This window comes from Melanerpes formicivorus, unplaced genomic scaffold (assembly GCF_026170545.1).
Source record: "Melanerpes formicivorus ecotype bairdi unplaced genomic scaffold, bMelFor1.0.p_v2 SCAF_82, whole genome shotgun sequence".
Lineage (NCBI taxonomy): Eukaryota > Metazoa > Chordata > Aves > Piciformes > Picidae > Melanerpes > Melanerpes formicivorus.
This window is the reverse complement of record NW_027142434.1, coordinates 2,441,557-2,454,759: the sequence shown is the minus strand read 5'-3', so window position 1 is coordinate 2,454,759 and position 13,203 is coordinate 2,441,557. Positions and strand designations below refer to the sequence as shown.

The 13,203-nt window shown below is 67.1% G+C and overlaps 1 protein-coding gene and 1 long non-coding RNA gene across 3 annotated transcripts in view; one reads left to right on the top strand and one right to left on the bottom strand.

Moving 5' to 3' along the window:
* Nucleotides 1-816: 816 nt before the first annotated feature.
* LOC137454594 (uncharacterized) lies at nucleotides 817-6,310 on the bottom strand. Its single transcript, XR_010990649.1, has 3 exons — nucleotides 6,222-6,310; nucleotides 4,228-4,388; nucleotides 817-888 (listed from the first exon to the last, which is right to left on the bottom strand). It is a non-coding gene; the product is annotated as an uncharacterized lncRNA (long non-coding RNA).
* A 735-nt stretch (nucleotides 6,311-7,045) lies between these two features.
* Nucleotides 7,046-13,203, top strand: part of LOC137454592 (cryptochrome-1-like) — a 29,059-nt gene continuing 22,901 nt past the window's right edge. For both annotated transcript variants that reach the window (XM_068164693.1, XM_068164692.1), the window contains exon 1: nucleotides 7,046-7,144. The gene's annotated coding sequence lies outside the window, so the exon portion shown is untranslated. The remainder of the gene's footprint in view (nucleotides 7,145-13,203) is intronic.

The window sequence follows — 13,203 nt, the reverse complement described above, 5'->3', positions numbered from 1 at the left end:
TGCCCAGGACCCTCGGGATGGATCCTGCTCTAAACTCTGTCCCCAGCTTTCTTCTTGGCCTCTTGCAGCACTGCAAGGCCACCAGGAGCTCTCCCTGGAGCCTTCTCCTCCCCAGGCTGCACAACCCCAACCCTCTCAGCCCCAGCAGTGAGCTTCCAGCCCTGCCTGTGGCCTCCTCTGGCCCTGCTCCCCCAGCTCCCTGTCTGTGCTGAGGGCTCCAGAGCTGCCCCAGCCCTGCAGGGGAGGGCTCAGCAGAGCAGAGCAGAGGGCAGAATCCCCTCCCTGCCCCTGCTGCCCACCCTGCTGGGGCTCAGCCCAGGGCAGGCAGTGCTCAGTGCCAGCTCTGCACCCCCAAGGCCTCCTCCCCAGCCTGGATGGCTGCTGGGGGCTGCCCCAAGCCAGCTGCAGGAGCCTGCACTGGGCCTTGTTTCAGGAGGTTGGCCCTGGCCTGTCCAGGTCCCCCTGAGGGGAGGCCTCCTGCTTCCCTGCAGCTCCCCAAAGGCTGGAGCCAGGGGGGGGTTGGGCTCCTGCCAAGGGGGAGGTGACAGGCTGAGGGGAAATGGCCTCAGGCTGCCCCAGGGGAGGCTTGGTTTGGCCATCTGGGCTGAAAGGGTTCTCCCAGCCTGGCCCAGGCTGCCCAGGGAGGGGGCTGGGTGCCCATCCCTGGAGGGGTTTCACAGCAGCAGAGCTGTGGTGCTGAGGGCCAGGGTGGAGAATGGTTTGGGCTGAGCTGAGAGCTGTGTCCCAGCCAGACCAGCTCAGTGCTGCCCTGCAGTGCTTCCCAGCAGGGAACAGAGCAGCAGCTGCTGCCCACTCACCTCTCAGGCACAACTATCTCCAGGTCAAAGACTCCTCTCTCATAAGCTGTGTCTGCTCCTCCCACAATTTCTGGGGAAGCAAGGGGAGAATGTCACAGCTCTGCCTGCCCAGCCAGCTGAGCCCAGCCAGCAGCCTGCACACAGCACCCCCAGCCCCTGAGATAACAGTGAGCAGCTCCAGGAGCAGCCCCCAGCCCAGGCAGGCAGCCCCCAGGCAGCCAGGCAGAGTCCAGGCCAGCCCAGGCAGCCCCCAGCCCAGCCCAGCCCAGGCAGGCAGCCCCCAGCCCAGCCCAGGCAGCCCCCAGGCAGCCAGGCAGAGCCCAGCCCAGGCAGGCAGCCCCCAGCCCAGCTCAGCCCAGCCAGGCAGGCAGCCCCCAGCCCAGCCCAGGCAGGCAGCCCCCAGCCCAGCCCAGCCCAGGCAGGCAGCCCCCAGCCCAGGCAGGCAGCCCCCAGCCCAGCCCAGCCCAGCCCAGGCAGCCCCCAGCCCAGGCAGGCAGCCCCCAGCCCAGCCCAGGCAGCCCCCAGCCCAGCCCAGCCTAGAAGGGCAACAGAGCTGGGGAAGGGTCTGCAGAAGAGGGCTGGGGAGGAGCAGCTGAGGGAGCTGGGGGGGTTGAGCCTGGAGCAGAGGAGGCTGAGGGAGAGCTCCTTGTCCCTGGGGCACAGCACTGGTGCCTGGCTGCCAGCTGGCTGTGGCACCATTCACCACCACTCTCTGGGCTCAGCTCCTCACCCAGCTCAGAGAGCTGCTGCCCCAGCCAGGGGCTGACAGCTTGGCCAGGGGTTGGCTGTGGGGGATGGTGGCCAAGGCCCTGCTGCAGTCCAGGCAGAGCACATCTACAGCCTGCCCCACAGCCACCAGGCATCACCTGGGCAGGGAAGGAGCTCAGGTTCATAGTCTCACAGAATCAGTCAGGGTTGGAAGGGACCACAGGGATCAGCCAGCCCCAACCCCCCTGCCATGGGCAGGGACACCCCACACTAGATCAGCCTGGCCACAGCCTCAGCCAGCCTGGCCTTAAACACCTCCAGGGACAGGGCCCCAACCACCTCCCTGCACAACCCATCCCAGGCCTTCACCACTCTCATGGGGAAGAACTTCCTCCTCCCCTCCAGCCTCAATCTCCCCACCTCCAGCTTCATTCCCTTCCCCCTAGTCCTAGCACTGCCTGAGATCCTGAGCAGTCCCTCCCCAGCCTTCCTGTCAGGCAGGAGCTGCCCTGCCTGAATCCATCCTGCCCCTGCTCTGTGAGTGCCCCCAGGACCATCTGCTCCATCCCCTTGCCTGGCACCGAGGTCAGGCTGCCAGGCCTGGAGCTTGCAGGCTGCTGCCTGCAATTCAGCCAGCCCAGAGGCAGCAGCAGCAGCAGCTCTGCCACTGCCTCCCTGGCAGAGAGGCTGCCCTGGCAGCAGCACACCAGAGGCAGCCCCAGCAGCACACCAGAGGCTGCCCCAGCAGCAGCACACCAGAGGCTGCCCCAGCAGCAGCACACCAGAGGCTGCCCCAGCAGCAGCACACCAGAGGCTGCCCCAGCAGCAGCACACCAGAGGCTGCCCCAGCAGCAGCACACCAGAGGCTGCCCCAGCAGCAGCACACCAGAGGCTGCCCCAGCAGCAGCACACCAGAGGCTGCCCCAGCAGCAGCACACCAGAGGCTGCCCCAGCAGCAGCACACCAGAGGCTGCCCCAGCAGCAGCACACCAGAGGCTGCCCCAGCAGCAGCACACCAGAGGCTGCCCCAGCAGCAGCACACCAGAGGCTGCCCCAGCAGCAGCACACCAGAGGCTGCCCCAGCAGCAGCACACCAGAGGCTGCCCCAGCAGCAGCACACCAGAGGCTGCCCCAGCAGCAGCACACCAGAGGCTGCCCCAGCAGCAGCACACCAGAGGCTGCCCCAGCAGGACACCAGAGGGGCTGCCCCGGCAGCACACCAGAGGCTGCCCCGGCAGCACACCAGAGGCTGCCCCGGCAGCAGCACACCAGAGGCAGCCCCAGCAGCAGCACCCCAGAGGCAGCCCCAGCAGCAGCACCCCAGCCCCAGCAGCAGCACCCCAGCCCCAGCAGCAGCACCCCAGCCCCAGCAGCAGCACCCCAGCCCCAGCAGCAGCACCCCAGCCCCAGCAGCAGCACCCCAGCCCCAGCAGCAGCACCCCAGCCCCAGCAGCAGCACCCCAGCCCCAGCAGCAGCACCCCAGCCCCAGCAGCAGCACCCCAGCCCCAGCAGCAGCACCCCAGCCCCAGCAGCAGCACCCCAGCCCCAGCAGCAGCACCCCAGCCCCAGCAGCAGCACCCCAGCCCCAGCAGCAGCACCCCAGCCCCAGCAGCAGCACCCCAGCCCCAGCAGCAGCACCCCAGCCCCAGCAGCAGCACCCCAGCCCCAGCAGCAGCACCCCAGCCCCAGCAGCAGCACCCCAGCCCCAGCAGCAGCACCCCAGCCCCAGCAGCAGCACCCCAGCCCCAGCAGCAGCACCCCAGCCCCAGCAGCAGCACCCCAGCCCCAGCAGCAGCACCCCAGCCCCAGCAGCAGCACCCCAGCCCCAGCAGCAGCACCCCAGCCCCAGCAGCAGCACCCCAGCCCCAGCAGCAGCACCCCAGCCCCAGCAGCAGCACCCCAGCCCCAGCAGCAGCACACCAGAGGCTGCCCCAGCAGCAGCACACCAGAGGCTGCCCCAGCAGCACCCCAGAGGCAGCCCCGGCAGCAGCACACCAGAGGCTGCCCCAGCAGCAGCACACCAGAGGCTGCCCCAGCAGCAGCACACCAGAGGCAGCCCCAGCAGGACACCAGAGGCAGCCCCGGCAGCAGCACACCAGAGGCAGCCCCGGCAGCAGCACACCAGAGGCTGCCCCAGCAGCAGCACACCAGAGGCTGCCCCAGCAGCAGCACACCAGAGGCTGCCCCAGCAGCAGCACACCAGAGGCTGCCCCAGCAGCAGCACACCAGAGGCAGCCCCAGCAGCAGCACACCAGAGGCTGCCCCAGCAGCAGCACACCAGAGGCAGCCCCAGCAGCAGCACACCAGAGGCAGCCCCAGCAGCAGCACACCAGAGGCTGCCCCAGCAGCAGCACACCAGAGGCTGCCCCAGCAGCAGCACACCAGAGGCAGCCCCAGCAGCAGCACACCAGAGGCAGCCCCAGCAGCAGCACACCAGAGGGGCTGCCCCAGCAGCAGGACAGAGGCTGCCCCAGCAGCAGGACAGAGGCTGCCCCAGCAGCAGGACAGAGGCTGCCCCAGCAGCAGGACAGAGGCTGCCCCAGCAGGACAGAGGCTGCCCCAGCAGGACAGAGGCTGCCCCAGCAGGACAGAGGCTGCCCCAGCAGGACAGAGGCTGCCCCAGCAGGACAGAGGCTGCCCCAGCAGCAGGACCCCAGCCCCAGCAGGACACCAGAGGGGCAGCCCCAGCAGGACACCTACGCGCTCGCAGCTCCTGCAGCCGGCCGGGGCGGTGCTGCCAGCAGGCGATGCCGGGCGGGGGCTCCGCGGCCAGGAGCGAGAGCTCCCTCTGCAGGCGAGAGGCTCTCTGCATGCTGCCCGCACCGGAGCCGCAGCCTCGGTCCCTGCCAGGGAGAATCCACCTGCGTGGGAGAGGTTACCCCGAGCTGAGCCCCAGCGGCAGGCAGGAGTCTGCCCCTGCAGCTGCTCCCACACCCAGCTCGGGAGGAGAGACAAATCCCCAGGTCTGTCCCCCCAGACCCCAGCTGAGCCCCCCACAGCTGCCCAGCCCCCAGATGAGCCCCCCAGAGCTGCCCACTCCCCAGCTGAGCCCCCTAGAGCTGCCCAGGCCCCAGCTCTGAGCCCCCCCGAGCTGCCCACCCCCCCAGCTCTGAGCCCCCCACAGCTGCCCACCCCCCCAGCTGAGCCCCCCAGAGCTGCCCACCCCCCAGCTCTGAGCCCCCCCGAGCTGCCCACACCCCAGCTCTGAGCCCCCCACAGCTGCCCACCCCCCAGCTGAGCCCCCCCGAGCTGCCCACTCCCCAGCTCTGAGCCCCCCAAAGCTGCCCAGCCCCCAGCTCTGAGCCCCCCACAGCTGCCTACTCCCCAGCTCTGAGCCCCCCAGAGCTGCCCAGCCCCCAGCTCTGAGCCCCCCACAGCTGCCCACCCCCCAGCTCTGAGCCCCCCACAGCTGCCCACCCCCCCAGCTCTGAGCCCCCCAGAGCTGCCCACTCCCCAGCTGAGCCCCCTAGAGCTGCCCACCCCCAAGCTGAGCCCCCCAGAGCTGCCCACTCCTCAGCTGAGCCCCCCAGAGCTGCCCAGGCCCCAGCTCTGAGCCCTGCAGAGCTGCCCACCCCCCAGCTGAGCCCCCCAGAGCTGCCCAACCCCCAGCTCTGAGCCCCACATCCCCAACAGGAACCAGGACACCTGCCCTCTCACCACCCTTGTCCCTTCAGGGTGAAGTCCTGCCCTTCTGGGGGCAGGGTCACCCTCCTGGGGCCCAAGCTGCACCTCCAGGTGCCTTGGAGAGGGACCCCCCCCCCCAGAGCCACCTCTCTGCAGCAGCCAGGGATCCTCTCCCCACCCCAAAGGCAGCTTGGCTCTGCCTTTGCACGGAGCCCCCAGGGCTGCCTCAGGGTGGGACACTACAGGCAAGCCCCCCAAGGCAGGGACCCCCCTCTGCTGCTGCTCATCTCCAAGCTCAGGGAACCTTCTCCTGAGCTCTTAGCTCAGCCTCTCCCAGCCCTCACCAAGGGGACAGTGGGGACCTGGCTCCCATCACCCACTCCAGACTTCCCCACTCCCCCTCGGGGGGGAACCCTTCCCTGGCTTAACAACCTTACCTCCCCCCACCCTGGGCACAGTTACCACCCCACAGACCAGAAAGCAGCCCCACAGGCTACACACATCCCCCCCAGGCAGTGCCTAACCTCAGGCTGGCTGCATCCCCCCAGCCCCACTGCCTGCAGGCTGCAGGCTCCCCTCCTGCCCCCCCAGGGGATCCCTTCCTCAGCCTCCCCACCTCTCCCTGCAGCATTCCTTCCCCCTCCCCCGGCCGGGAATGGCCTCCCCCGGCCCCACACCCTCCCATACAACCTCCTCCCCCCCAGCCTAATTACCCTCCTCAGCTTAATTACCCCCTTGGACAAGGGCTTCCCCCTCCCCCGGCCAGGAATGGCCTCCCCCGGCCCAACCCTGCCCCCAGCCTCACAGCACGCCCCCAGCCTCACAGCACCCCCCCAGCAACAGCCTCCCCTTCAGTCTCACTGCTCCCCAGGATTTAATTAACCCCCTCAGCCTAATTACCCCTCCCCCCAGGCCTAATTACCCGCGGGCAAGGACTGCCACCACCCCCCGCCTCAACTGCCCCTAAGCGTCCCCCAGCCCCGCCGGGAGCAACGTGCCTCCGCTCACCGCGCTGCTTCCTCGGCCTAATTACGGCCTCAAGCTCATTACCCCTCCCCAGGCCTAATTACCCGCTCAGCCCAATCGCCCCTGGCTAACGGCTCCGCCACGGACCGGCAGCGCCGCGGCTCCGCTTGGCGCGCAGCGACCGCACGGCAGCTCAGCCCCGCCCCGGGCAGCTCAGCCCCGCCCCGGCACCCGCCGCGCCGGCACTGATTGGCTACCGCGCAGAGACCGCACGGCAGCTCAGCCCCGCCCGGGCAGCTCAGCCCCGCCCCGGCACCCGCCGCGCCGGCGCTGATTGGCTACCGCGCAGCACCGCCCCCTCAGCGGCGCCCGTTCGAAGTGGAAGCGGAGACGCGCGGCCATTGGCGAAGTGCTGCGGAAGAGCTCTGCCAGTGGAGGAGAGCTGCCGCTGGGGGGAGGGCGGCCATTGGCCGAGGGTTGCCATTGGGGGAGGGCCGCTAGGGCAGCTAGAGCTGCCATTGGCGGAGCGCGGCTATTGGCGGAGCGTGGCCGGTAGAGGAGCGCTGCCGTTAGAGGAGCGCTGGCAGTGGAGAAGAGCTGGCACGGGGGGAGGGCCGCCATTGGCGGAGCGCGGCAGGCGGGAGCGCAAGCCCCGCCCCCTCAGGGAAGCGGCGCGGGGTGGGTGTGGCCGGCGGAGCTGGGGGCGCGGCCGGGCGGTGGCCGGCAGCAGGCAGCAGGGTCCGGGAGGGCTCTGCTCTGTCCGCGGTCGCCCAGCCGACCCCCCCCGGTGTGATGGTCCCGGCCCCAACCCGCAGCCCTGCTGCCCCGACCTGTGCTCAACCTCCCCGGGCAGCTCCCGGGGCGCCGGCGGGAGCGGCCCGCACCCTCCCGCCGAGTGTCTCTTGCGTAACCGGCCGGGCCCGGCCCCTCCTCCCGCGGCCGCGGTTGTGTAACCGCAGCGCCGGGCCAGGGGCGGTGGCGGAACCGGGCGCTGGGCTCTCTGCGCTCGCCGGCCGCAGGCAGGAAGGTAACGGCAGGCGGTGGGCGCCGGGAGCCGCGGGGTCGGGCGGGGCTGTCCCACCCCTGCCCGCCCGCTGCCGACTTGGGGCGGGGGTCGCCGCCTCCGCTCCCGGCCGCCTCCTTTTCCCCCGCCCCCTCCGAGGGCTCCGGTCCGGGTCCCAGGGCCGCTCCAGGGGGTGGCTTTGGGGCTCTGGGGCTGTTCCTGTCCGCGGTGCTGTGTCCATCTCGTTTATCGCTCGGTGTTCATCACCTGAGCTGCTGGCAGCCAGACACGAGAGAGGCTGCAGCCCCAGCAGCCCCCTGGCTGCTTCCCTCTGGAGCCTGAGCTCATGGCTGCTGAGCCCACAGCTGGAGCTTTGTGTCCAGCTCTGGAGCCTCTGTGCCAGGAAGGCTCTGGAGGGGCTGGAAGGTGTCCAGAGCAGGGCCAGGAGGAGGAGCAGAGGGCTGGAGCTGCTCTGCTCTGCAGACAGCCTGAGAGAGTTGGGGTTGTGCAGGCTGGAGAGGAGAAGGCTCCCAGGAGACCTCCTTGTGGCCTGCCAGGATCTGCAGGGGGCTGCAGGAAAGCTGGGGAGGGACTTTGGAGGGGGTGAGGGAGGGATAGGACTGGGGGGGCTGGAGCAGAACTAGAAGTGGGGAGCTGGAGATTGGCTGTGAGGAAGAAGTTGTTGGCCAGGAGGGTGGTGAGAGCCTGGCCCAGGCTGCCCAGGGAGGTGGTGGAAGCCTCCTGCCTGGAGGTGTTTACAGCCAGGCTGGAGGTGGCTGTGAGCAAGCTGCTGTGGTGTGAGGTGTCCCTGCCCATGGCAGGGGTTGGAGCTGGCTGAGCCTTGAGCTCCCTCCCAGCCCTGACAGCTCTGGGATTCTAGGTGACCAAATTTATGCAAAAAGCCCCAAAACCTCACCCCAAACACTTCAGTCCCTTCTGAAGCTTTCTCAGATGAAACAACTTGCTGCTGACAATTATCCCACTTCACAAGCCCCAACTGCTGCTTCAGAGGCTGCTTCTCCCCCCCCCCCCCAGCTGCCTCAGACATCTATTTAAAGCTTTCTGATGGTATTAGTGCTGCTTCCTGGCAGATGGGCTTGTGGCTAAGGGCAGTAGCCCTGCTTGGACTGAACTGCACCTCCTGGCCCTCTGCAGCTCCCTGAAAGGAGGCTGGAGGGATGTGGGGATTTGGTTTCTTCTCCCCCCCCTGTCACAACTGCTAGGACAATGATGAGCTGGGGAGGGGTCTGGAGCACAGCCCTGGGAGGAGAGGCTGAGGGAGCTGGGGTTGCTTAGCCTGCAGAAGAGGAGGCTCAGGGGAGACCTTCTTGCTCTCTGCAACTCCCTGCAGGGAGGTTGGAGCCAGCTGGGGGTCTGGACAGCACCAGAACAAGAGGCCACAGTCTCAAGCTGTGCTAGGGGAGGTTCAGGCTGGAGGGGAGGAGAAAGTTCTTCCCAGCCAGAGAGATTGGCCCTGGGGATGTGCTGCCCAGGGAGGTGGTGGAGTCCCCATCCCTGGAGGTGTTCCAGAGGGGCTTGGATGTGGCACTTGGAGCCATGGTTTGGTTGTCAGGAGGTGCTGGGGGACAGCTTGGACTTGATGAGCTCTGAGGTCTTTTCCAACCATTCTATGACAAGAGGCAAAGGCGTCAAGCTTAGGTTTAGGTTGGATGTTAGAAGTAACTTCTCCTCTCAAAGGCTGGAAAAGGCTGCCCAGGGAGGTGATGGAGTCCCCATGCCTGGAGCTAAAGGGCAACAGAGCTGGGGAAGGGTCTGGAGAAGAGGGCTGGGGAGGAGCAGCTGAGGGAGCTGGGGGGGTTGAGCCTGGAGCAGAGGAGGCTGAGGGAGACCTCATTGCTCTCTGCAGCTCCCTGAGAGGAGGCTGCAGCCAGGGGGGGTTGGGCTCTGCTCCAACAGAACAAGTGATAGGAAGAGAGGAAATGGCTTCCAGTTGCTCCAGGGGAGGTTCAGCTTGGCCATGAGGAAGAATTTCTGCCCCTTGAGGGTTGCCAAGGCCTGGCCCAGGCTGCCCAGGGCAGTGGTGGAGCCCCCATGCCTGGAGGGGTTTTGGAGCTGTGGTGCTGAGGGCCAGGGGGTGGTGGTGCCCTGGGGCAGGGCTGGGGCTCCATGATTTTGAAGCTCTTTCCAACCCAGATGGTTCCCTGAGAAGCAGCCACGGGGGGGGGGGGTGAGCAGAGCAGTCCGGAGGAGCTGAGCTGGGTTAGGGCTCAGGGCTTGGTGCTTTGCTGAGCCCTGGAGCAGGTGGAGACCCTCCTGAGGGGTGGGCATTGAGCTTCCCTCTCCCGGGGCAGGGCAGGCGCTGAGGTGCGGCCGGGCTGGACACAAGGTGGCAGCTGAGCTCCTTCAGAGACCTCCATCCCCGAGCCCAGCCGGCGGCAGCTGAGCTCCGCCGCAGATCCATCCCCAAGCCCAGCCCGCGGCAGCTGAGCTCCGCTGCAGACCTCTATCCCCGAGCCCAGCCCGCGGCAGCTGAGCTCCTTTGGAGACCTCCATCCCCGAGCCCAGCCCGCGGCAGCTGAGCTCCGCCGCAGATCCATCCCCGAGCCCAGCCCGCGGCAGCTGAGCTCCGCTGCAGACCTCCATCCCCGAGCCCAGCCCGCGGCAGCTGAGCTCCGCTGCAGACCTCCCTCCCCGAGCCCAGCCCGCGGCAGCTGAGCTCCGCTGCAGATCCATCCCCGAGCCCAGCCCGCGGCAGCTGAGCTCCGCTGCAGACCTCCATCCCCGAGCCCAGCCCGCGGCAGCTGAGCTCCGCTGCAGACCTCCCTCCCCGAGCCCAGCCCGCGGCAGCTGAGCTCCGCTGCAGACCTCCATCCCCGAGCCCAGCCTGCGGCAGCTGAGCTCCGCTGCAGACCTCCCTCCCCGAGCCCAGCCCGCGGCAGCTGAGCTCCGCTGCAGATCCATCCCCGAGCCCAGCCCGCGGCAGCTGAGCTCCGCTGCAGACCTCCATCCCCGAGCCCAGCCCGCGGCAGCTGAGCTCCGCTGCAGATCCATCCCCGAGCCCAGCCCGCGGCAGCTGAGCTCCGCTGCAGATCCATCCCCGAGCCCAGCCCGCGGCAGCTGAGCTCCGCTGCAGACCTCCATCCCCGAGCCCAACCCGCGGCAGCTGAGCTCCGCCGCAGATCCATCCCCGAGCCCAGCCCGCGGCAGCTGAGCTCCGCTGCAGATCCATCCCCGAGCCCAGCCCGCGGCAGCTGAGCTCCTTTGGAGACCTCCCTCCCCGAGCCCAGCCCGCGGCAGCTGAGCTCCGCCGCAGATCCATCCCCGAGCCCAGCCCGCGGCAGCTGAGCTCCTTTGGAGACCTCCATCCCCGAGCCCAGCCCGCGGCAGCTGAGCTCCGCCGCAGATCCATCCCCGAGCCCAGCCCGCGGCAGCTGAGCTCCGCCGCAGATCCATCCCCGAGCCCAGCCCGCGGCAGCTGAGCTCCGCCGCAGATCCATCCCCGAGCCCAGCCCGCGGCAGCTGAGATCCGCTGCAGACCTCCATCCCCGAGCCCAGCCCGCGGCAGCTGAGCTCCTTTGGAGACTTCCATCCCCGAGCCCAGCCTGCGGCAGCTGAGCTCCGCCTCAGATCCATCCCCGAGCCCAGCCCGCGGCAGCTGAGCTCCGCCGGAGACCTCCATCCCCGAGCCCAGCCCGCGGCGGCTGGGGAGCAGCAGCTCCAAGTCTCTGCCCTGAGCTGTCCCAGGGGAAGAGCCAGGACCTGCCCTGCCGCTGGGGGTGTAGGTCAGAGCCACAGCAGCGCTGGGCTTGGAGGAGACCTTTGAGGTCCTCAAGTCCAACTGGGTTTGGTGCTAAAGCACATCCCTCAGCCCCACCCCAGCAGCCCCTCAGCACCATGTCAGACCCTCAGCCCTTGAGCTCTATATGAAACCCTCAGCACCCCAGCAGCTCCTCAGCCCCACATGAGACTCTCAGCACCCCAGCAGCTCCTCAGCCCCACATGAAACTCTCAGCACCCCAGCAGCTCCTCAGCCCCACATGAGACCCTCAGCCCCTGAACCCCACATCAGACCCTCACCCCCACATGAGATCCTCAGCACCATGTCAGACCCTTAACCCCCAGCAGACCCTCAGCCCCACACAAGACCCTGAGCCCTGTGTCAGAGCCAGCACAGAAGGAGAATCTCTGTGGAGGTGCCGTCCCCAGCTCTGCTGTGGAAGGAAGGAGGCTTTTCTCCTGGCACTCAGAAGCTCCACCAGGTCTCTTGAGGCTGGAAGAGATGGATACAGAGTGTGGCAGACAGGGGATGGAGATCCTGTGGTCTTGTGTTGGTGTGGGGTTGGTCCTGGGCTTGATTGGGCTGCTCTTTGCTTCCCTGTGTTTCACCTGGAAGCCTCAAATCTTGTGGGCAAGGAAAGAGGTCACAGCTTGAGATGTCTCCTGCTGACCTCCAGAAAGGCTTTGTGAGGAGGTCGTTGAATCATGGAATGGTTTGGGCTGGCAAAGCCCTCTGAGGTCATCCAGGCCAACCCCAACCCAACCTCCTTATGGGCACCAAACCCTGGCCCCAAGTGCCATGGCCACAGCTTGCTGCAACCCCTCCGGCCATGGGGACTCCACCACCTCCCTGGGCAGCCTCTGCCAGGCCCTGACCACTCCTCCAGCAAAGACATTTGGCCTCCTCTCCAACCTCAGCCTCCCCTGGCACAATTTCAGGCCAGTTCCTCTCCTTCTGTCCCCTGAGCCTGGGGAGCAGAGCCCAACCCCCCCGGCTGCAGCCTCCTCTCAGGGAGCTGCAGAGGGCAATGAGGTCTCCTTCAGCCTCCTCTGCTCCAGGCTCAACCCCCCCCCCAGCTCCCTCAGCTGCTCCTCCCCAGCCCTTTTCTCCAGACCCTTCACCTGCTTGCCCTCCTTCACCAAATCTCCCTCCTCAGTGTCCTGCAGCAGCTGTTTCACCACCTGGCCTCTTCCCCATGAGGCTCACTCAGCTCCTTAAATTAAACCTCTGAATTAAGCCCAACAGCACTCATCAGGAGGAAGGAACCAAAGCAGAGCCACCAGAGCTCCATGGACTTCAAGCACTATTTGTAACCTCCTGGATGTGTCCATCAGTGGCTCAAAACTGTGCCAGGGGAGGGTTGGGTTGGAGATGAGGAAAGATTCCTTTCCTCCTCACTCCAAGAAAGACATTGAGTGGCTGGAGAGGGTCCAGAGAAGGGTCTGGAGAAGAGGTCTGGGGAGGAGCAGCTGAGGGAGCTGGGGGGGTTGAGCCTGGAGCAGAGGAGGCTGAGGGAGACCTCATTGCTCTCTGCAGCTCCCTGAGAGGAGGCTGCAGCCGGGGGGGTTGGGCTCTGCTCCCCAGGCTCAGGGGACAGAAGGAGAGGAACTGGCCTGAAATTGTGCCAGGGGAGGCTGAGGTTGGAGAGGAGGCCAAATGTCTTTGCTGGAGGAGTGCTCAGGGCCTGGCAGAGGCTGCCCAGGGAGGTGTTGGAGTCCCCATGGCTGGAGGTGTTGCAGCAAGCTGTGGCCATGGCAGCTGGGGCCAGGGTTTGGTGGCCATAGGGGGGTTGGGTTGGGGTTGGCCTGGGGGATCTCAGAAGGCTTTGCCAACCCAAACCATTCCATGGCTCTGTTCCTGGTTTCCTCTCTCATGTTTGGAGCTGCAGTTCTGTAGAGTGAATGAATCTGATGAGGAGTGGCTGAGGGAGCTGGGGATGGTTTGGAGAAGAGGAGGCTGAGGGGAGACCTGGCTGCCTACAGCTCCCTGAAAGGAGCTTGTGGAGAGGTTGCTGCTGCTCTCTTCTCCCAGGGCATCAGTGACAGAGCAGGAGGGAATGGCCTCAAGCTGCCACTGGGGAGGTTTAGAGTGGAGAGTAGGAAAAAGAGAGGTCAGGGCTTGGGATGTGCTGCCCAGGGAGGTGGTGGAGTCCCCATCCCTGGAGGTGTTCCAGAGGGGCTTGGATGTGGCCCTTGGAGCCATGGTTTGGTTGTCAGGAGGTGCTGGGGGACAGCTTGGACTTGCTGAGCTCTGAGGTCTTTGCCAACCTGACTGATTCTATGATTCTGTGTGGTGCTTGGGGCTGTGGTCGAGGCTTGAGCCCTGCAGAGCAGGGTTCTGGGTT